Source organism: Ovis aries, chromosome 6 (genome assembly GCF_016772045.2).
Source record: "Ovis aries strain OAR_USU_Benz2616 breed Rambouillet chromosome 6, ARS-UI_Ramb_v3.0, whole genome shotgun sequence".
Taxonomy (NCBI): domain Eukaryota; kingdom Metazoa; phylum Chordata; class Mammalia; order Artiodactyla; family Bovidae; genus Ovis; species Ovis aries.
In genome coordinates this window covers 2,438,044-2,461,802 of record NC_056059.1, presented here as the reverse complement: position 1 = coordinate 2,461,802, position 23,759 = coordinate 2,438,044, and the positions used below count along the sequence as shown (strand labels likewise).

General features: G+C 39.3%; 1 long non-coding RNA gene across 1 annotated transcript in view; it reads right to left on the bottom strand.

Moving 5' to 3' along the window:
* Positions 1 to 1,496: 1,496 nt before the first annotated feature.
* The window catches only part of LOC132659991 (uncharacterized), a 70,781-nt gene continuing 48,518 nt past the window's right edge, over positions 1,497 to 23,759 (bottom strand). Inside the window, exon 3 of the long non-coding RNA XR_009601117.1 lies at positions 1,497 to 4,355. This is a non-coding gene — a long non-coding RNA (uncharacterized LOC132659991). The remainder of the gene's footprint in view (positions 4,356 to 23,759) is intronic.

The following is a 23,759-nucleotide window of genomic DNA, read 5'->3' as shown; positions in this document are numbered from 1 at the left end:
AATTTATAGAACTTGAAATCACGAAAAATGAAAGTGCTGACTCCCTGATAATTGGAGGAATGAAGTGGGAACCATGTTAAGTGTGGACTTACACTTAATATGAAATGTTTCAGGGCTGCAACTTCTTATTCTTATTACTACTGCAGAACATTTCTTTTCATCAAATCATTTGCCATGTTCAAAAAAGCTATAATAATGTTTAGAGGGATTTGACACTGCAAAATTCATCCCTGTGTAACCTTTTCTGCCTGTGAATCTGCTTTCCTGTTTAAACAGTTACACTTGGCCTACAGTTTACTACTAACCAGAAAGATGTACTCATTAGATAGTCAAAATATAAGCATGATTATTATAAAATAATCCATGATTAGAAATTGCAAGCAGGCTCCACAACTAAGTGGATCATGCTGATTATTTTAAAGTGAGACTATAAAGAACTTTTAAAAGCATTACAAATTCAATTCTCAAATGTCCACATATTAAGATAAGGCTTAATATTTTCGCCTAAATTTCTGAGACAACAAATGCTGGAAGTATTAAAATTAACCATAATGCAAAGGAATATGAAAAAAGAATATATATATGAGTGTATGTGTATAATATTGTGTATAATACGTATACATATATATAACTGAATCACATTGCTATACAACAGAAATTAACACAACATTGTAAATCAGCTGTACCTCAATAAAATAAAATTTAAAAATCACATTTCAATCTTTCCTAGTCAGATATACATATTTCAGTTCAGTTCAGTTCAGTTCAATCGCTCATTCGTGTCCGACTCTTTGTGACCCCATGAATGGCAGCACACCAGGCTTCCCTATTCATCACCATCTCCCGGAGTTCACTTAAACTCATGTCTATCGAGTTGGTGATGCCATCCCGCCATCTTATCCTCTGTCATCCCCTTCTCCTCCTGCCCGCAATCCCTCCCAGCATCAGAGTCTTTTCCAATGAGTCAACTCTTCACATGAGGTTGCCAGAGTATTGGAGCTTCAGCTTTAGCATCAGTCTTTCCAAAGAACACCCAGGACTGATCTCCTTTAGAATAGACTGATTGGATCTCCTTGCAGTCCAAGGGACTCTTAAGAGTCTTCTCCAACACCACAATTCAAAAGCATCAATTATTTGGCACTCAGCTTTCTTCACAGTCCAACTTTCACATCCATACATGACCATTGGAAAAACCATAGCCTTGACTAGACAGACCTTTGTGTGTAGGGGTTCTTAACTTGCAGTCCAAGATCATGGGTAGAAATAAAAATTATAGTTTTTGCCTTAACTTCCAATTGAAGCTTAATATTTCCTACAATTATTAGTGTACAGGGAAAAAAATCATAACCACACTATTAGTAGTACAATAGAAGTCAGATATTTTCATATTACACAACAGTAGTTGAAAATATTATGTCCATTATTGTTTTGAAATTAATAGAGTTATTATTAGACATTAAAATAATGATGCAATAACTTAAAAGGCACACATATTACTATAGCACACAGTTATATTTTTAATATTTTGATTATTGCATTTTAGTACAATTTTTTTCTATTGTGTTGTTACAAATTTTACCTTATGCCCTTAAAATATGTTATTCTGGGAAGGAAACCATAGATTTTATCAGACAGAATACAAAGAACTCTGTGTCAAAAAAAAAAAAAAAGAAAGAAAAGAAAAATGCCACCTCAACAATCTCATGTCCTATCCCCAGAATCCTTGCATTGAGTACCTCTCATGGTAAAAGGGACTTTGAAAACGTGGTTATGGACACGAGGTGGGGAGATTATGCTGGAGAATTATCTAAATGGCCCAAATGTAGCCATAGGGTCCTTATAAGAGAAAAGTAAGTGTGAAAATCAGAGAAAGGAGGAGGGATGCTGGTGGTAGAGGCTGGAGTGATGTGCTTTGAAGACAGAGAAAGGGGCCATGAGCCCAGGAATGCGGCAAGCCCTGGGAGGTGGAGAAGGCGAATGAAACCAGTTCTCTGGAGCCTTCAAAAGGAGTGCAGCCAGATGACAGCCTGACTGTTGCTCACAGACTCATCTTGGGCTTCTGACTTCCACAACTGCAGGAATAGAATTTGTGTTGTTTAAGGCACTGCATTTGGGGAAACTTGTTACAGCAGCAGTGGGACACTAATGCATTGTGGCATCAGAGTCAAGAATACCTGAGGTAATACTGACCACTTGATGTTGTATTCTACTAGTAATACAAATGTTCCTGTAACTAAGGGGAAGTGCTTTCCATGTTTCACATAGGAACATGGTCTTGGTAAACAGACTATCACTAAGAATGAGTCCTCTGCTTTCCTGGAAATATCCCAATACTAAAATATTTTTAAGGTTTTGGCAGTTATATTGGCCTTACACCAAAAATAAGAGTGGACATGTTTTCTGTTATATGGAGAATAATAATCACTTTTCAAATATCAAACTGATTATATCTGAGAGCTAGTATTGACACAAATAACATTCTTCACTCAAAGGCAATTTATTTTTTATTTTTTTGGAAAGTAATTTTAAAAACCTTTATAGTCATTTGAATATAGTTATAGCAATTTTTTTCAGCTGAGAAAATTCCAGTGTTTTGATTCTTTATACATGTTCACACAGAAATGCAATAATAATTTACTGGAGATCATGACCTGAACTGCCCTTGTCAGTCTTCAGAGCACATTAACCAATACAATGACCATGATCTAATCAATATAAGTCAGCAGACACCCTCTTGGAATGACATATTCCTTGCCCTCACCACCGTGATGTACATGAGATAAATCTACACTGGTTGATAACACTAATATTATTTGTATTTATAGATTATTTTGCACTATATTATACTATTTCTATCCACCTACTAGTATCAAAAACTCAGCTATTTTTTACAAAAGCAGCTGGAGAAAATAGCATAATTTTGATAATGAGTCCTCATATTATAAATTAATGTAGCTCTTTGTGGAAACAGTTCAAAGGCAATTCAATCATTTGTAAACATCATCTTCATAATGCTAGAACTACTGTATTGCTTATGTAGCAATATATACTGTATTGCTTATGTAGCAATACATACTGAATTGCTTATGTAATTCATTTGAAATCATATTGTTTTGATAACTGGTTCCTGGCAGTCAGTTTTTTAATACAATATGTGGGAAGGAGATTATTCATTAATGACATGGTTTAATTGTATGTGTATAAGCTTTTAAATCATTCCAGTTAATCACAGGTTCCAAACGGCCCTAATGATGTAATCATTTTTATATTCAAGAAAATGCAATGACTCCAAGCTCATTGTATGAATTCTATATAAATAAAAGCTTCATAAATTACACTGCTGTTTTTTTTAGGTCAGGGTGAGAGATCTGATAGCTTTGGGAAGTGTTCAAGTGTTCAAGGCCAGATATCCTAGTTAGCTCTTAGTGCTTGAGCAAAAGCCTTATTTCTAGTGGTCACATTAACTTTCTGTGGCTAGAAATGCTAACTGCTCTTCATAAACTGATGAAAACTCAGTTAAAAAGGTCAAGCATAAGGAATATCAATCTGAATCACTATAGTGATGCTGAAAGTGATATTAGAGATTCAACCAATACCTTTAGTTTACACTTTAGGAAATGAAAAGGTACAGAGGTTAAGAACATAGTGTATTAATTCATATAAATAAATGTAGTCAGCACAGGTGGATCTGGAAGCTGGGGTTTCTACCTTCAGATGCCATATTCACTCTATTAGATCACATTAGTTTATTTTAAAATCAACTTAGTACTTGATTCAGTATAATTAAACAGCTTTATGTGTTAGGAATTGTGCTATGTGATAGAGACCAAAGAATAAAAGATATTATGTAGGCTTAAAAAGAAAGAAATATGTAAACAAATAAATGGTATTAATTTGAGAGTGGTGCTGTAATAAAAATAGTAGGAATTCAAAAGAGAAATCAGTTTGAGGTAGGAGATAGATAGGTCCCCGGCTGAACAGCTATAATTGATTTCCTGCTGCCCTTTGACAGACTAAGCTAGGCACAAGTGAAAGGATTGGCCGGAGACAACCTGGAAAACTGCCCCCATATAAGGAACTTAAGCCACCTCTCCTGCACACAACTCACCCTGAGTTCACCCATGTGATCTTCCACACACACTTTGCTTCTAATAAATGCTGTCTCTATTTCACAATCTTGGTCTGTTTGCTGAATTCTTTCTTCAAAGCAGGCAAGGACTGAGGTCCTTCTTCCACCATTACACCACCGGAATCAAGTTCAATTCAGGAGTCAGTGAAGCCTTCACCAAAGAGTTAATTTCTAAATTGTGTTTGAAAGGAGGTCAGTTACTTATCAACCAGGTAGGAGAGTATTCCTAGGAGAAAGAAAGAGAAAAACATGTGTAGTGAAAGCAGGAAAGAACACATCCTTTTCTATGAGCTTCCCCCAGCCACAACACTATAAGCAGAAAAAAATGTACAAGGAAAAGAGGAACTTTCTGTATTCCAGGTGAGACAGCCCCTTCCTGGCCTCTATGACTCAACTGGCAAGAATTGAGTGGTTACCACAGAGTGTTTCCTGTTGCAGAGTTAGGAGAGAGACCCACAGGCAGGGAATCTATGGAAGACTGTCCCTTCCCTGGCATTAACCTTGCTGTTAGACAGAGTGAACTGGGCACCATTGCTCTTCATGCCTCTGGCAGGAGGTGCCCCAGCCTCAAATCTCAAAGTCTTACTGCTACATTCTACTTGAGACAGGGTTGATCATGTCACAAATACTTTATCCCTGATTAGTTCACTTACTATATGAAGCCCAAGATGTCCAGATCCACTCTATCCCCCAGATTCTCATCCTCATAGAATTCTGTACATTCTCCCTCTGGAACTCATGCTGAGTCTACAGCAAACTCTTCCTTGACCTCAAGAAAGCCATAGTCAAGTCATACTATGCCACCATGCACTTTTTTAAAGGTAGTCCTCCCTGCCAGCCTGAGAGCACACAGTTTGGCTAGAGGAGCCCAGTCTGGATTTTAGCCTCCCCTGCACCCACTCCAGTACTCTCGCCTGGAAAATCCCATGGACGGAGGAGCCTGGTGGGCTGCAGTCCATGGGGTCGCGGAGTGAATCACGACTGAGCGACTTCACTTTCACTTTTCACTTTCATGCACTGGAGAAGGAAATGGCAACCCACTCCACTGTTCTTGCCTGGAGAATCCCAGGGGTGGGGGAGCCTGGTGGGCTGCCATCTATGGGGTCGCAGAGTCGGATACGACTGAAGCGACTTAGCAGCAGCAGCAGCAGCAGCAGCAGCAGCAGCAGCAGCACCCTATTCATAATCCCGTTGGCAGAATACAGCCAACACAGCTGTAAGCAGTGCCTTGGATCCTCAGCTGTTTTTCCAAATGTTCCCTTTGCCTTCTCCCTCTCAACCTTTTTTAAGATACTGGACATAAACTTCAATGATTATTTTCAACATGCTCTAAAAGATTAAAATATGCAGAAGATATTAAGAAGAAGTGGCAAGAATACACAGAAGAACTGTACAAAAAAGATCTTCACGACCCAGATAATCATGATGGTGTGATCACTAATCTAGAGCCAGACATCCTGGAATGTGAAATGAAGTGGGTATTGGAAAGCATCGCTACGAACAAAGCTAGTGGAAGTGATGGAATTCCAGTTGAGCTGTTTCAAATCCTGAAAGATGATGCTGTGAAAGTGCTGCACTTAATATGCCAGCAAATCTGGAAAACTCAGCAGTGGCCACAGGACTGGAAAAGGTCAGTTTTCATTCCAATCCCAAAGAAAGGCAATGCCAAAGAATGCTCAAACTACCGGACAATTGCACTCATCTCACATGCTAGTAAAGTAATGCTCAAAACTCTCCAAGCCAGGCTTCAGCAATATGGGAACCGTGAACTTCCTGATGTTCAAACTGGTTTTAGAAAAGGAAGAGGAACCAGAGATCAAATTGCCAACATCCTCTGGATCATGGAAAAAGCAAGAGAGTTCCAGAAAAACATCTATTTCTGCTTTATTGACTATGCCAAAGCCTTTGACTGTGTGGATCACAATAAACGGTGGAAAAATCTGAAAGAGATGGGAATACCAGACCACCTAAACTGCCTCTTGAGAAATGTGTATGCAGGTCAGGAAGCAACAGTTAGAACTGGACTTGGAACAACAGACTGGTTCCAGATAGGAAAAGCAGTACGTCAAGGCTGTATGTCAACCTGCTTATTTAACTTATATGCAGAGTACATCATGAGAAACGCTGGGCTGGAAGAAACACAAGCTGGAACCAAGATTGCCGGGAGACATATCAATATGCATATGCAAATATGCAAATACAAATATCAATATCAATATGAAAATATCAATATCAGATATGCAGATGACACCACCCTTATGGCAGAAAGTGAAGAGGAACTAAACAGCCTCTTGATTAAAGTAGAAGTGGAGAGTGAAAAAGTTGGCCTAAAGCTCAACATTCAGAAAACGAAGATCATGGCATCTGGTCCCATCACTTCATGGGAAATAGATGGGGAAACAGCGGAAACAGTGTCAGACTTTATTTTTGGGGGCTCCAGAATCACTGCAGATGGTGACTGCAGGCATGAAATTAAAAGACGCTTACTCCTTGGAGGAAAAGTTATGACCAACCTAGATAGCATATTCAAAAGCAGAGACATTACTTTGCCAACTAAGGTCCGTCTAGTCAAGGCTATGGTTTTTCCTGTGGTCATGTATGGATGTGAGAGTTGGACTGTGAAGAAGGCTGAGGGCCGAAGAATTGATGCTTTTGAACTGTGGTGTTGGAGAAGACTCTTGGGAGTCCCTTGGACTGCAAGGAGATCAGCCCTGGGATTTCTTTGGAAGGAATGATGCTGAAGCTGAAACTGCAGTACTTTGGCCACCTCATGAGAAGAGTTGACTCATTGGAAAGACTTTGATGCTGGGAGGGATTGGGGGCAGGAGGAGAAGGAGATAACAGAGGATGAGATGGCTGGATGGCATCACTGACTCGATGGACGTGAGTCTGAGTGAACTCCGGGAGTTGGTGGTGGACAGGGAGGCCTGGAGTGCTGCTGTTCATGGGGTCACAGTCAGACACGACTGAGTGACTGAACTGAACTGAAGTGATATGAGAAAAAAAATTGAGAATTACAAATATCAAGTGGAAATTCTAGAACTGAGAAAAATCAATGGAAAAAATTGAACATTTATGTGGATATTTAACAGTAGGTTTTTTTTTTCTTAATAAGTTGAAGTATAGTTGATTTACAATGTTGTGTTAGTTTTAGGTGTACCGCAAAATGAGTCAGTTATACATATCTAGAGAAAATCATAATTCAAAAAGATGCATGCACCCCAATGTTCACTGCAGCACTATTTACAATAGCTAAGGCATGAAAGTCACCTGAATGTCCATCAAAAGAGGAATGGAAAAGGTGCGGTTCATATATACAACCTTCTCCCTTTAAGTGAACCTAGATCTGCCTTGAGGATATTGCTTCTCCTTTTAAGAGAATCTGTTTTTCTCTCCATTTTTAAATAATTGCCATAAAGGAGTGTAGGTGTTCACCAGCCAAAGACCAAAGAAACAGCAGAATCAGATTTTGGCTTACTTGTTGCAAGGGAGATGGAATGCCATAGAAAACAGTGAGGCATCTCAGCAAGAGATGCTGATTATGATAGAATTGTTAAAGGACTGAGGCTTCTATCATATAATTTTGAAGAGGAGCAGAGAAGTGCATTTTGCTCTGGATTGTATGATTTTGTACCTTCATCTTTATCTAGAGGGTAGTTGGGATGGAAGGAGTTAAAGCTCTAATTGACCATAGAAATAGCAGAGGGAGATACTTGGCTGTTTTTGTGATCTGCACAGTGTTCTATTTTCCGAAGCTCAGAAATGATTAAGGAATAGTCTTGGTTTTGCCCTCTCTACTACAGTCATTCACAGAGTGACCTTGGCAGATGTGGATGTTCTATGAAATTGTTTGTATTAAGGAATAAGAAGTGTAGCCTTGTCATGAGCATCAGGTCAGTACACAGCTGATAGCTGTCAGAATTTCTTCTTTGCTTTCTCAGTAGGCATCCTTGCCAGATATTTGTTCCTCCCTTAATGGATATACTTTGATATTTCATCATTAAGTATGATATTTGCTATATTTTTCAGATACTTTTAAGAAGGTTAAAAAATTGATTTCTATTCTTATTAAGAATTTTTATCTTAGATGGGTGTCAAGCTAACTCATTACAAAGCAATGGTTGACAGACAGAAACATGAGACTAGCATGAAGACCTAGTGACTATCTCTAACTTGTCCTATTTCCTAGGCCTCCCTATCTTCAGACTTCACCTTCTAAACCATCTTCCACTTAACATTTGAATTATATTTCTAAAATATAAATCATCACTTTAAAGCTTATTCAATAATTCCCTGCTACTTACATAATGAATTCCAAAATCCTCTCCATAAAAATGCCTTCGATTTATAAAGATATAAATCCTTTATTTATATCTTTAACTGCACCCCTTGCAATTGCTTCATAGACCTTTCAATTTACATATAAATATTAATTAATCTAACAAATATTTGATCAAGTGCCAAGTAGGAGTCTAAGTATAATGAATACAGCAATGAATAAAATAAAATTCTCTGCCCTCATGGACCTTAAAATGCCCAGAAAAGGGGAGATGATAAAAGATAACTCCTATCACATCTCTCTTCAATGTTTTTTTAGCCAATGTGAAAAACTTATGAGTACCAGAGAATGACAGTGGATGTAATGAGCTTAATCACAGTCACACTCCAACTGCTGCTGTCTTTATGGGAGCACAGAATGAGAGCTTTCACACCTTTTACAAATGATTTTCTTTTAACTAAGAAGTGGAGAATTCTAGAAGCAATTTGTCCTTACCTGGAAGAAACAGCAGGATGTTGCAGCATTTTACGTCAAAACTATGTCAATTCTGAATCTTTGCTGCCATTTAATAAATAAGGATGTGAATCATCTCCCAATTCCAGGGATATCGCACTATACCACTGTAAGTCACTTGAGTCGTGTCCATCTCTGCGCGACCCCATAGACGGCAGCTCACCAGGCTCCCCCATCGCTGGGATTCTCCAGGCAAGAACACTGGAGTGGGTTGCCATTCCCTTCTCCAATGCATGAAGGTGAAAAGTGAAAGTGAAGTCACTCAGTCATGTCCAACTCTTAGCGACCCCATGGACTGCAGCCCACCAGGCTCCTCCGTCCATGGGATTTTCCAGGCAAGAGTACTGGAGTGGGGTGCCATTGCCTTCTCCTCACACTATACTAGTGACATCATATTAACTGGACCTGGAAAGAAGGCAATGTAAACATTCTAGATGCTTTAGTGAAATATAGAAAATGAAGGATAAATTCCTGGAAAATACAGGAGTCTGTCACCTCAGTGAAGTGTTTGAGGGAGGAGGTTGTGAAAGGAGGTTGATCTATAATATATCAAATGAAGTACAAGTTTCTACTTTATTGAAGACCACAAAACTTGGTATCATATTTACTAAATAAGCTAAAGATTTGTAAGCTTTTACTGGAGTCTAGAAGAGAAGACTTTCCAGATGATACAGGCTGAAATTTAAGCAATTAAAAAAATATTTTTTAATTGGTGGAAAATTGCTTTACACTTTTATGTTGGTTTCTGCCATATAACACTAATCAGACATAATTATACACACACACACATACACACACACACATACACACACACACACACACACACATATGGGTTTCCCAGGTAGCTCAGATGGCAAAGAATCTGCCTGCAATGCAGGAGACCTAGGTTCAGTCTCTGGGTTGGGAAGATCCCCTGGAGAAGCAAATGGAAACCCACTCTTGCCTGGAGAATTCCATGGACAGAGAAGCCTGGCAGGCTACAGTCTTTGGGACTGCAAAGAGTTGCACACAACTGAGCAACTAACACATACATACATATATAGATAGATATTCCTTCCCTCTTGAGCCTTCCTCCCTTCCCTCCATCATATTCCGTCTAGCATTCCCCCTAGGCCATCACAGAGTGCCAGGCCGGGATCCCTGTGTTATTTAGCCACTTCCCACTCCCTATTTTACATATGATGGTGTATATATGTCAATGCTACTTTCTCAGCTCATCCTACCTTCACTTTCCCCCACTGTGTCCACAAGTCTGTTCTCTACTAGGTTCATGCATATCATTTTTCTAGACAGATGGCAGAGCAGTAAGCAATTCATTTTTGCCTCTATGATCCAACAGATCCAGTGACAATTCAATGCTCTATGGAGACTGTGACTGGTTACGTTAGGAAAAATCACAACAATGTCTCAAAATTCTGGAGCAAAGTCAAGCCATTTTGGGAATGTACTTCTCCTTCTGAGACACAGTTCTTGGCTTCAACGTCTGATCACTGGACACTGGGAAACATTAAGAACTGAGAACTCATGATTAGCTGAGTTTTATGAGAGTAATTCAAACCATAGATTATACACAGTAGCATTCAATATTCACCTGGAATATATACTTATTCAGAGCATCTCCTAAAAACTCAAGGAAACTACATAAACAGAATATTCACACTTCATTGATCTTGATTTTCCCTTATATCCAAGCCTTCATGGAAGTTCTTACGACTAATTTTTATGGGAGGGAAAACAATTGGAGTCTGGCTTAAACGATATTGCATGATATGCTGGCATATCATGCAATTAATTCAGTTCAGTTCTGTTCAGTTCCGTTCAGTCGCACAGTCGTGTCCGACTCTTTGTGACCCCATGAATTGCAGCACTCCAGGCCTCCCTGTCCATTACCAACTCCCGGAGTTCACTCAGATTCACGTCCATCAAGTCAGTGATGCCATCCAGCCATCTCATCCTCTGTCGGCCCCTTCTCCTCCTGCCCCCAATCCCTCCCTGCATCAAAGTCTTTTCCAATGAGTCAACGCTTCTCATGAGGTGGCCAAAGTACTGGAGTTTCAGCTTTAGCATCATTCCTTCCAAAGAAATCCCAGGGCTGATCTCCTTCAGAATGGACTGGTTGGATCTCCTTGCAGTCCAAGGGACTCTCAAGAGTCTTCTCCAATACCATACAAGGATGTATTAAATTAAGGGTATATTAAGTCAGATATAATGTGATATATGATTTTATATATAAAAGAATATTAATGGTTTATTATAGGAATGGAAAAATTTAATGCCGAAAAATTTAGCAAGTATATGAAATGGACAGAGTCCTTGGGCGGGGGCAGGGGTGGGGTGGGCAGGAAACACCCAAAAAAGTAGAAAATCTGGAAAATAATTCTTTATAAGTTTTAGGCAAATAGTCTTAATTAAAGAAATTGAATTTATAATGAAAAACCTTCCCATGAAGAAAATTTCAGGCCCAGACTACTTCACTGATGACTATCAGGCATTTAAGGAATAAATATCAATCTTATATAAAAACCATTTCTGTAAAGAGAGAATGACGAAATATTTCCCAACTTGTTTTCTGTAGCCACCATAACTATGACATAAATATCTGACAAATGTATTACAAATAATAAAGACCAATATTCCTAATGAAGGCAAATGTAACTCCTTTAAAAACATTAGCAAACAGGATCCAGGAATATATAAAAAGCATAGAACATAATAACCTAGCTGGGTCTACCTCAAGAATAGCAGGTTGGTTTAACCTTAGAAAATCAATCCCAGAAATTCTTCACATTAATAAAATAAAAGATAAAAATGATAATCTCTATAGAGTCAGAAAATATTTTTTTGGCAAAATCAAACATCTACTCATAATAAAAACTCCCATCAGATTGGAACTGAAAGGAATTTCTTTAACATGATAAAAGCCATCTATCAGATTGGTGCAAACTTAATTGTGGTTTCAGATAATGAATTTTAAATCATTATAATAGGCTCAAACATATCTTTATCAATCAAAATATGAACAATCACAATTAACACATTTTTTGCCAAAGAGAAATAAGTTTGTTTATTCCTGTAACACAAATATGCATGCTTTGGGATTCAACAAACTCTTGGAAAGCATTTTCTGCATCCTGCTGGTTGTAGAAGTTTTTTCCCTGCAAAAAGTTGTTGAGATGCTTGAAGAAGTAATAGTCAGTTGGTGAAAGGTCAGGTGAATATGGTGGTTGAGGCAAAACCCTGTAACCCACTTTGTTCAACTTTTGAAGTGTTGGTTGTGCGACATGGGGTTGGGCATTGTCTTTTGGCCCTTCTTCAGCGGCAGAAGTCGGGAGGACCTCACGCTCAAGGGGCGGTGGCCGAGAGGATCTAACCCACCTCCGACGTCAGGAGCGGCGGCCGAGAGTGCCAAGCTGCGACAGTGCAGGAGCAGCCTAGAGGAGCTACCCCGCCCGAGGCCAGGGGCAGCGGCCAGGAGGAGCGAACCCACGTCCCTAATCACAATAGGACCACAGCCTTGTCTAACTCAATGAAACTAAGCCATGCCCTGTGGGGCCACCCAAGACGGGCGGGCATGGTGGAGAGATCTTACACAATGTGGTCCACTGGAGAAGGGAATGGCAAACCACTTCAGTATTCTTGCCTTGAGAACCCCATGAACAGTAGGAAAAGGCAAAATGATAGGATACTGAAAGAGGAACTTCCCAGGTCAGTAGGTGCCCAATATGCTATAGGAGATCAGTGGAGAAATAACTCCAGAAAGTATGAAAGGATGGAGCCAAAGCAAAAACAATACTCAGTTGTGGATGTGACTGGTGACAGAAGCAAGGTCTGATGCTGTAAAGAGCAATATTGCATAGGAACCTGGAAGGTTAGGTCCATGAATCAAGGCAAATTAGAAGTGGTCAAACAGGAGATGGCAAGAGTGAATTCTAGGAATCAGTAAATTAAATGGACTGGAATGGGTGAATTTAACTCAGATGACCATTATATGACCATTATACTACTGTGGGCAGGAATCCCTTAGAAGAAATGGAGTAGCCATCATGGTCAAAAAGAGAGTCTGAAATGCAGTACTTGGATGCAATCTTAAAAACAACAGAATGATCTCTGTTCGTTCCCAAGGCAAACCATTCAATATCATGGTAATCCAAGTCTATGCCCCAACCAGCAATGCTGAAAAAGCTGAAGTTGAACGGTTCTATGAAGACCTTTAAGACCTTTTAGAACTAACACCCAAAAAAGATGTCCTTTTCATTATAGGGAACTGGAATGCAAAAGTATGAAATCAAGAAACACCTAGGGTAACAGGCAAATTTGGCCCTGGAATACAGAATGAAGCAGGGCAAAGACTAATAGAGTTTTGCCAAGAAGACGCACTGGTCATAGCAAACACCCTCTTCTAACAACACAAGAGAAGACTCTACACATGGACATCATGAACTGGTCAACACCGAAATCAGATTGATTATAATCTTTGCAGCCAAAGATGGAGAAGATTTATGCAGTCAACAAAAACAAGACCAGGAGCTGACTGTGGCTCAGATCATGAACTCCTTATTACCAAAATTCAGACTCAACTTGAAGAAAGTAGTGAAAACTGCTAGACCATTCAGGTATGACATAAGTCAAATCCCTTATGATTATACAGTGGAAGTGAGAAATAGATTCAAGGGACTAGATCTGATAAATAGAGTGCCTGATGAACTATGGAATGAGGTTTGTGACATTGTACAGGAGACAGGGATCAAGACCATCCCCATGGAAAAGAAATGCAAAAAACCAAAATGGGTGTCTGGGGAGGCTTTACAAATAGCTGTGAAAAGAAGAGAAGTGAAAAGCAAAGGAGAAAAGGAAAGATACAAGCATCTGAATGCAGAGTTCCAAATAATGGCAAGAAGAGATAGAAAGCCTTCCTCAGCGATCAATGCAAAGAAATAGAGGAAAACAACAGAATGGGAAAGACTAGAGATCTCTTCAAGAAAATTAGAGACAACAAGGGAACATTTCATGCAAAGATGGGCTCGATAAAGGACAGAAATGGTATGGACCTAACAGAAGCAGAAGATATTAAGAAGAGCTGGTAAGAATACACAGAAGAACTATACAAAAGAGATCTTCATGACCAAGATAATCACAATGGTGTGATCACTCACCTAGAGCCAGACATCCTGGAATGTGAAGTCAAGTGGGCCTTAGAAAGCATCACTATGAATAAAGCTAATGGAGGTGATGGAATTCCAGTTGAGCTATTTCAAATCCTGAAAGATGATGCTGTGAAAGTGCTGCACTCAATATGCCAGCAAATTTGGAAAACTCAGCAGTGGCCACAGGACTGGAAAAGGTCAGTTTTCATTCCAATCCCAAAGAAAGGCACTGTCAAAGAATGCTCAAACTACCAGACAATTGCACTCTTCTCACATGCTAGTAAAGTAATGCTCAAAATTCTCCAAGCCAGGCTTCAGCAATATGTGAACCGTGAACTTCCTGATGTTCAAGCTGGTTTTAGAAAAGGCAGAGGAACCAGAGATCAAATTGCCAACATCCTCTGGATCATCAAAAAAGCGAGACAGTTCCAGAAAAACATCTATTTTTGCTTTATTGACTATGCCAAAACCTTTGACTGTGTGGATCACAATAAAAGGTGGAAAATTCTGAAAGAGATGGGAATACCAGACAACCTAGCCTGCCTCTTGAGAAATGTGTATGCAGGTCAGGAAGCAACAGTTAGAACTGGACATGGAACAACAGACTGGTTCCACATAGGAAAAGGAGTACGTCAAGGCTGTATATTGTCACCCTGCATATTTAACTTATATGCAGAGTACATCATGAGAAACGCTGGGCTGGAAGAAGCACCAGCTGGAACCAAGATAGCCAGGAGAATTATCCATAACCTCATATATGCAGATGACACCACCCTTATGGCAGAAAGTGAAGAGGAACTCAAAAGCCTCTTGATGAAAGTGAAAAAGGAGAGTGAAAAAGTTGGCTTAAAGCTCAACATTCAGAAAATGAAGATCATGGCATCTGGTCCCATCACTTCATGGGTAATAGATGGGGAAACAGTGGAAATAGTGTCAGACTTTATTTTTTGGGGCTCCAAAATCACTGCAGATGGTGACTGCAGCCATGAAATTAAAAGATGCTTATTCCTTTGAAGGAAAGTTGTGACCAACCTAGATAGTATATTCAAAAGCAGAGACATTACTTTGCCAATTAAGGTCCGTCTAGTCAAGGCTATGGTTTTTCCAGTGGTCATGTATGGATGTGAGAGGTTAACTGTGAAGAAAGCTGAGCGCCGAAGAATTGATGCTTTTGAACTGTGGTGTTGGAGAAGACTCTTGAGAGTCCCTTGGACTGCAAGGAGATCCAACCAGTCCATTCTGAAGGAGATCAGCCCTGGGATTTCTTTGGAGGGAATGATGCTGAGGCTGAAACTCCAGTATTTTGGCCACCTCATGCGAAGAATTGACTCATTGGAAACGACTCTGATGCTGGGAGGGATTGCGGGCAGGACAAGAAGGGGATGACAGAGGATGAGATGGCTGGATGGCATCACTGACTGGATGGACGTGAGTCTGAGTGAACTCTGGGAGCTGGTGATGGACAGGGAGGCCTGGCGTGCTGCAATTCATGGGGTCGGAAAGAGTCGGACACGACTGAGCAACTGAACTGAACACAAATTTTTTTTGCCCCAACCGAATACAAAAATCCTGCAGCTAACACTGTGCCTGATGTCAAACTATTAAATATTTCTTCCCCTAAGTTTAAGGATAAGGCTAATATGTTTATTCTTACCACTTCTATCCAACATTGTGGTGGAGTTCATAGCTCATGCCATAACACTAGAAAAACAAAATATATAAATATTAGAAAAAGAAAAATAATGATAGTGTACATAAAAGCCCTTTGGAATTGACTAAAGAAAAAATCTTATGTATTGTTAGAATATTTAGCAACACCTCAGGATACAAGTAAAATATACTGGCAATAAATATGGACATAAAACTTTTTTAAAAATCTACATCATTTGCAACAGTATCAAAAATACATCAAGTATCTGAAACTAAATCAAGTGTACTTCTCAACTGAAGCAATTTGTCCTACAAGGGCTTTTAACAAAGTCTGAAAATATTTTTGGCTGTCATAGTTTATGTGGTACTTCTGGTATCTGGTGTGTAGAGTCCAGGAAGCTGCTATATTTTCTACAATGCAAGACAGCACCCCACAACAAAGAATCCTTAGGTCAAAATGTCAATAATATGAGGTTATGGAACCCTGATCTATCGTAAGATAAGAAAGATCTCTGCACAAAAAACCTGTTAAGACTCAACTAAGAGAAAGTTTAAATGACCTAAATAAGTTGAAAGCTATAACAGTTCATGCACTGTTATGATGAGAATTCTCCCTAAATTAATTTCTAAATTCAATGTGAAAGTGAAAGTGAAAAGTGAAAGTTGCTCAGTTGTGTCCGACTCTTTGGGACCCCATGGACTGTAGCACGCCAGGCTTCCTTCCCTGTCCTTCATTATGTCCCAGAGTCTGCTCAAATTCACATCCATTGAATCAATGATGCTATTTAACCATCTCATCGTCTGCCACTCTCTTCTCTTTTTGCCTTCAATCTTTCCCAGCATCAGGGTCCTTTCGAAATATAAAATAAGAAGTTAAAAAAAAAAAAAAAAAGGAAAGCCCTCTCCTCAACGGTAACTGTAACCGGCATTAGCTTGGTTTTAACATATTGTTGCTGTTGTTCACTGGCCAAGTCATATCGGACTTTTCTCAAACCCCTGGACTGCAGCATGCCAGGCTTCTTTGTCGCTCATCATCTCCTGGAGTTTGCTCAAATTCATGTCCATTGAATTGGACAGTCAGTTGTTTGATATATGGTTCTAACTGTTGCTTCTTGACCTGCATATAGGTTTCTCAGGAGACAGGTAAGGTGGCCTGGTAGTCCCATCTCTTTAAGAGTTTTCTAGTTTGTTATGATCCATACAAAGGCTTTAGCATAGTCAATGAAACAGAGGTAGATGTTTTTCTGAAACTCTTTTTCTTTCTCTATGATCTAGTGAATGTTGGCAATTTGATCTCTGGTTCCTCTGTCTTTTCTAAACCCAGTTTGAACATCTGGAATTTCTTGGTTCACATAATGCTGAAGCTTAGCTGGAAGGATTTTGAGCATAACCTTACTAGCGTGGGAGATGAGTGCAATTGTCCAGTGGTTTAAATCTTCTTTAGTACTGCCCTTATTAGGAATTGGGAGAATTGAACTTTTCCAGTCCTGTGACACATTTATCAAGATATCTCTTTTGATAAATGTCATGTGTACACGTAAAATCTTTTAAAAAATCATGTTGATATTTTTTGCAACTCCTTTGGAAGAAATAAAGCTCAACCCCCATTTTTAATAATATTTTTAAAAATCCAGGGGGAGATCAAGATGATGGAGGATATGAAGCTCACCTTCCTCCATGAGCACGTCAAAAATATATCTACATGTGGGACAATTACTAATGACAATTAACTGGAAACTGGGAGAGGACTCCTGTACAACCAAGGCTGCAAGAAAGATCCAGCTACAATCAGGTAGAAAGGAAAGAAAAGTAATCAAGTAGAGACTTGTGTCCCTGAGAGAGGACTCAGAAGAGGAGAGGCATTAGGTAGGGAGAGATATTCTCTGAGGAGTGAGCAGTGCAACCCATATACTGGGTGCTCCAGCTCTGGGTTCTGACACCAGGAAGGTGAGTCCACTTAGCTGGTTACAGAACCAGTGACTGGGTTCTCTAGAGATCTGGGGACTGACTGTCTGTAAGAAACCTAGACCCCACTTGAGAACTGTACACGTGCTTGCTTACTCCTGAACATGGTTAAGGAAGCAGACTGAAACAGCGTGGGACTCTGACTAGCTTCCTGAAACCACCCCAGCATGAGACCCAGCTTGAGCTGAGCACACCTGCTCTGGCCACATTTGCTTTCTGGAAGAGCAAATTTTTCAACCAAAATTTTACAGGCCAGAAGGGAGTGGTATGATATATTTAAAGTGCTGAAAGGAAAAGACTTACAACTCAGGATACTATGCCCTATCCCTCAGTACTGAAAGATAAGTAAAAACTAAAAGATTTCATTACTCAATTACCTTAAAATAAATATTAGAGGGACTTCTTTATATGGAAAAAAAAGTATCAATAGGCAAGGAAAAATCCCACTAGTAAAGGAAAATATATAGTAATGGTTGTTCAGTTCAGTTCAGTCTCCAAGTTGTGTCCGACTCTTTGTGACCCCATGAATTGCAGCATACCAGGCCTCCATGTCCATCACCAACTGCCGGAGTTCACTTAAATTCACGTCCATTGAGTCAGTGATGCCATCCAGCCATCTCATCTTCTGTCGTCCCCTTCTCCTCCTGCCCCCAATCCCTCCCAGCATCAGAGTCTTTTCCAATGAGTCAATTCTTTGCATGAGGTGGCCAAAGTACTGCAGTTTCAGCTTTAGCATCATTCCTTCCAAAGAACACCCAGGACTGATCTCCTTCAGAATGGACTGGTTGGATCTCCTTGCAGTCCAAGGGACTCCCAAGAGTCTTCTCCAACACCACAGTTCAAAAGCATCAATTCTTCGGCGTTCAGCTTTCTTCACAATCCAACTCTCACATCCATACATGACTACTGGAAAAACCATAGCCTTGACTAGACGGACCTTAGTTGGCAAAGTAATGTCTCTGCTTTTGAATATGCTGTCTAGGTTGGTCATAACTTTCCTTCCAAGGAGTACGCATCTTTTAATTTCATGGCTGCAATCACCATCTGCAGTGATTTTGGAGGTTGAGTACCATGTAAATAAGCTGATATTAAGAGTAAGTTCAGCTCAGTCACTCAGTCATGTCTGACTCTTTGCGACCCCATGGACTGCAACATGCCACGCTTCCCTGTCTATCACCAATGCCCAAAGCTTGTTCAAACTCATGTCCACCAAGTCAGTGATGCCATTCAATCATCTCATCCTCTGTTCACTTCTCCTCCTGCCTTCAATCTTTCCCAGCGTCAGGGTCTTTTCTAATGAGTCAGTTCTTTACCTCAGGTGGCTAAAGTATTGGAGCTTCAGCTTCAGCATCAGTCCTTCCAATTCAGGACTGATTTCCTTTAGGACTGACTGGGTTGATCTCCTGCTGTCCAAGAGACATTCAAGAGTCTTCTCCTAAGAAGAATGGAACTGGAAGAATCAACAGCCTGACTTCAGACTATACTACAAAGCTACAGTCATCAAGACAGTATGGTATTAGCACAGACAGAAATATAGATCAATGGAACAAAATAGAAAGCCCAGAAATAAATCCATGCACCTATGGACACCTTATCTTTGACAAAGGAGGCAAGAATATACAATGGAGAAAAGACAATCTCTATAACAAATGGTGCTGTGAAAACTGGTCAATCACTTGTAAAAGAATGAAACTCAAACACTTTCTAACACCATACACAAAAATAAACTCAAAGTGCATTCAAGATCTAAATGTAAGACCAGAAACTATAAAACTCCTAGAGGAAAACATAGGCAAAACATTCTCTGACATAAATCACAGAAGGGTCCTCTATGACCCACCTCCCAGAGTAATAGAAATAAAAGCAAAAATAAACAAATGGGACCTAATTAAACTTAGAAGCTTTTGCAAAATGAGGGAAACTATAAGCAAGGTGCAAATACAGCCTTCAGATGGAAGAAAATAATAGCAAATGAAGCAACTAACAAAGAATTAATCTCAAAAATATACAAGCAACTTCTGCAGCTCAATTCCAGAAAAATAAACGACCTAATCAAAAAATGGGCCAAAGAACTAAATAGACATTTCTCCAAAGAAGACCTACAGATGGGTAATAAACACATGAAAAGATAATTAACATCACTCATTATCAGAGAAATGCAAATCAAAACCACAGTGAGGTACCATCTCACTCTGGTCAGAATGGCTGCTATCAAAAACTCTACAAACAGTAAGTGCTGGAGAGGATGTGGAGAAAAGGGAACCCTCTTACACTGTTGGTGGGAATGCAAACTAGTACAGCCACTATGGAGAAGAGTGTGGAGATTTCTTAAAAAACTGGAAATAGAACTGCCATATGACCCAGCAATCCCACTACTGGGCACATACACCGAGGAAACCAGAATAGAAAGAGACACATGTACCCCAATGTTCATTGCAGCACTGTTTACAATAGCTAGGACATGGAAGCAACCTAGATGTCCACTGGCAGACAAATGTATAAGAAAGCTGTGGTACATATACACAGTGAAATATTACTCAGCTATTAAAAAGAATACATTTGAATCAGTTCTAATGAGGTGGATGAAACTGGAGCCTACTATACAGAGTGAAGTAAGCCAGAAAGAAAAACACTAATACAGTATATTACTGCATATATATGGAATTTAGAAAGATGGTAACAATGACCCTATATGTGAGATTGCAGAAGAGACACAGATATAAAGAACAGACTTTTGGACTCTGTGGGAGAAGGCAAGGGTGGGATGATTTGAGAGAATAGCACAAAAACATGTATATTACCACATGTGAATAGATTGCCAGTCCAGGTTCAATGCATGAGATGGGGTGCTCAGGGCTGCTGCACTGGGATGACCCTAAGGGATGGGATGGGGAGGGAGGTGGGATGGGATTCAGGATGGGGGGCACATGTACACCCATGGCTGATTCATGCCAATGTATGGTAAAAAAAAAAAAAAACACTAAAATATTGTAAAGTAATTAACCTCCAATTAAAATAAATAAATTAATTTTTTTAAAAAAAGAATCTTCTTCTACACCACAGTTCAAAAGCATCAATTCTTCAGCACTCAGCTTTCTTTATGGTCCAGGTCTCATATCCATACATGACTACTGGAAAGGCCATAGCTTTAATTAGACAGACGTTTGTTGGCAAAGTAATGTCTCTGCTTTTTTAATATGATGTCTAGATTTATCATAGATTTTCTTTCAAGAAGCAAACATCTTTTAATTACATGGCTGCAGTCACCATCTGCAGTGACATTGAAGCCCAAGAAAATAAAGTCTCTCATTGTTTCCATTGTTTCCCCATCTATTTGTCATGAAGTGATGAGACCAGATGCCATGATCTTAGTTTTTATTTTGTTAGTTTTTAAATTTATTTGTTTATTGAAGGAAATTGCTTTATAGAATTTTGTTTTCTGTCAAACCTCAACATAGGTATACATATATCCCCTCCCTTTTGAAACTCCCTCCCATCTCCCACCCCCTCCCACCCCTCTAGGTTGATACACAGCTGCTGTTTGAGATTCCTGAGCCATACAGCAAATTCCCATTGGCTATCTATTTGAATGTTGAGTTTTAAACCAGCTTTTTCACTCTCCTCTTTCACTTTCATCAAGAGGCTCTTCAGTTCCTCTTCTCTTTCTGCTGTAAGGGTGGTGTCATCTGCATATCTGAGGTTATTGATATTTCTCCCAGCAATTTTGATTCCAGCTTGGGCTTCATCCAGCCCAGCGTTTCTCATGATGTATTCTGCAGATAAGTTAAATAGGCAGGGTGACAATATACAGCCTTGAAATACTCCTTTCCCTATTTGGAATCAGTCTGTTGTTCCATGTCCAGTTCTTCTTGATCTGCATACAGATTTCTCAGGAGGCAAGTAAGGTGTTCTAACTCCCATCTCTTTAAGGATTTTCTACAGTTTGTTGTAAGCCACACAGCCAAAGGCTTTGGCATAAAGCAGAAGTAAATTTTTTCTGGAACTCTCTTGCTCTTTTGATGACGAGTAAAAGATAAATGTAAAATAAGCTATATGATAAACAGTGATGGCATAAACATGAAGATATAAAATATGGCATCAAAAACACAAGTATAAAAAGGTATATCTTTTAGAATGTGTTTGTAGTTAAATGACTGCCAGTTTAAAACAAGCAGGTATATGTATAGGTCACTATATATGAAAGTGAAAAAAGGTGAAAATGTTAGTCATTCAGTCATTTCTAACTTTTTAAACCCCATGTACAGTAGCCTGCCAGGTGCCTTTGTCCAGGGGATTCTCCAGGCAAGAATAACAGAGTGGGTTGCCATTTCCTTCTCCAGGAGATCTTCCTGACCCAGGGATTGAACCTGGGTCTCCTGAATTTCTGCAGGCAGATTCTTTACCATCTGAGCCACTGGGGAATGTGCTTGTATTTAAATGACTGCCAGTTTAAAATAAGCAGATATAAAAAAAAATAAACAAAAATAAAATAAGCAGATATAGTTATAGATCAGTATATATGAACCCCATAGTAAGCACAAATCAAAAGCCTACAATAGATATACAAAGCTTAGAGAGAAAGGAACATAAGCATACCACTAAAGAAAATCATCAAACCTCAAGGGAAGAAACTAAAAGAAGAAGAAAATAGAGAAAAACTACAAAAGCAAGCAGAAAACAAGCAACAAAATGGCAGTAAGTATACACCTATTTACTATCACTATGTGCTAATTTACTAAGTGCTCCAATCAAAAGACATAGTGTAGTTAACTGGGTTAAAAAAAATATATATCCATATGTATGCTGCTTGTAAGAAACTCACTTCAGAGTCTGTCAGTGCATACAGATTGAAAGTGAGGAAATAAAAAAATGATATTTTATGCAAACAGAAATGACAATAAAGCAGGGATAACAATACTTATATTAGACAAAGTAGACTTTAAAATGAACTATACAACAAAACACAAAGAAGGGCATTGTATAATTGTAAAGGGATTATTGCCAAAAGAGGTTATAACACACATTAACGTATGTGCACCTAATACTGCTGCTGCTAAGTTGCTTCAGTCGTGTCCAACTCTGTGCGACCTCATAGATGGTAGCCCACCAGGCTCCCCCATCCCTGGGATTCTCCACGCAAGAACGCTAGAGTGGGCTGCCATTTCCTTCTCCAATGCATAAAAGTGAAAAGGGAAAGGGAAGTGGCTCAGTCGCATCTGACTCTAGCGACCCCATGGACTGCAGCCTACCAGGCTCCTCCGTCTATGGGATTTTCCAGGCAAAAGTACTGGAGTGGGGTGCCATTGCCTTCTCCGTACCTAATACAGGACCACTTAAATATGTAAAGCAAATATTAAGAGACATAAAGGGAGAATTAACAAAATACTCCCAATTAAAATTTCATCAAAAAGAATATCTAGGTATAAACTTATCAAGAATTTAAAGACTTATACTTTAAAAACTATAAAACATTGATGAAATTGAAGACAGTACAAAGAAATAGAAACATAGCCAATGTTCTTGGATTACAAGAATTAATATGGTTAAAATGTCCATGAGCTTCCCTGGTGGCTCAGATGGTAAAGAATTTGCCTGAAACTCAGGAGACTCAGGTTCAATCCCCTGGTCAGGAAAATCCCTTGGAGAAGGAAATGGTTACCCACTCCAGTATTCTTGCCTGGAGAATCCCAGGGGAGCACGGGGTCGCAAAGACTCAGACACGATGTCCATACTAGCTACCCAAATCAATCTACAGATTTAATGCAAGCCCTATCAAAATACACAAGATATGTTTCACAGAACTAGAACAAATACTTTTAAAATTTATATGAAATCCCAAAAGACTGAATTGCCAAAGGAATCTAGAGAAAAAAAGAACAAAGCTGGAGGCATCACGATTCCTGACTTCAAACTGCACTACAAAGCTATAGTAATCAAAACAGTACAGTAATGGCACAAAAACAGACACATAGCTCAATGGAAAAAAAGGGAGAGTCCCAAAATAAACCCACATCTACGGTCAGTTAATCTACAGCAAAGAAGGAAGACATAAACAATCGAAAAACGACAGTATCTTCAA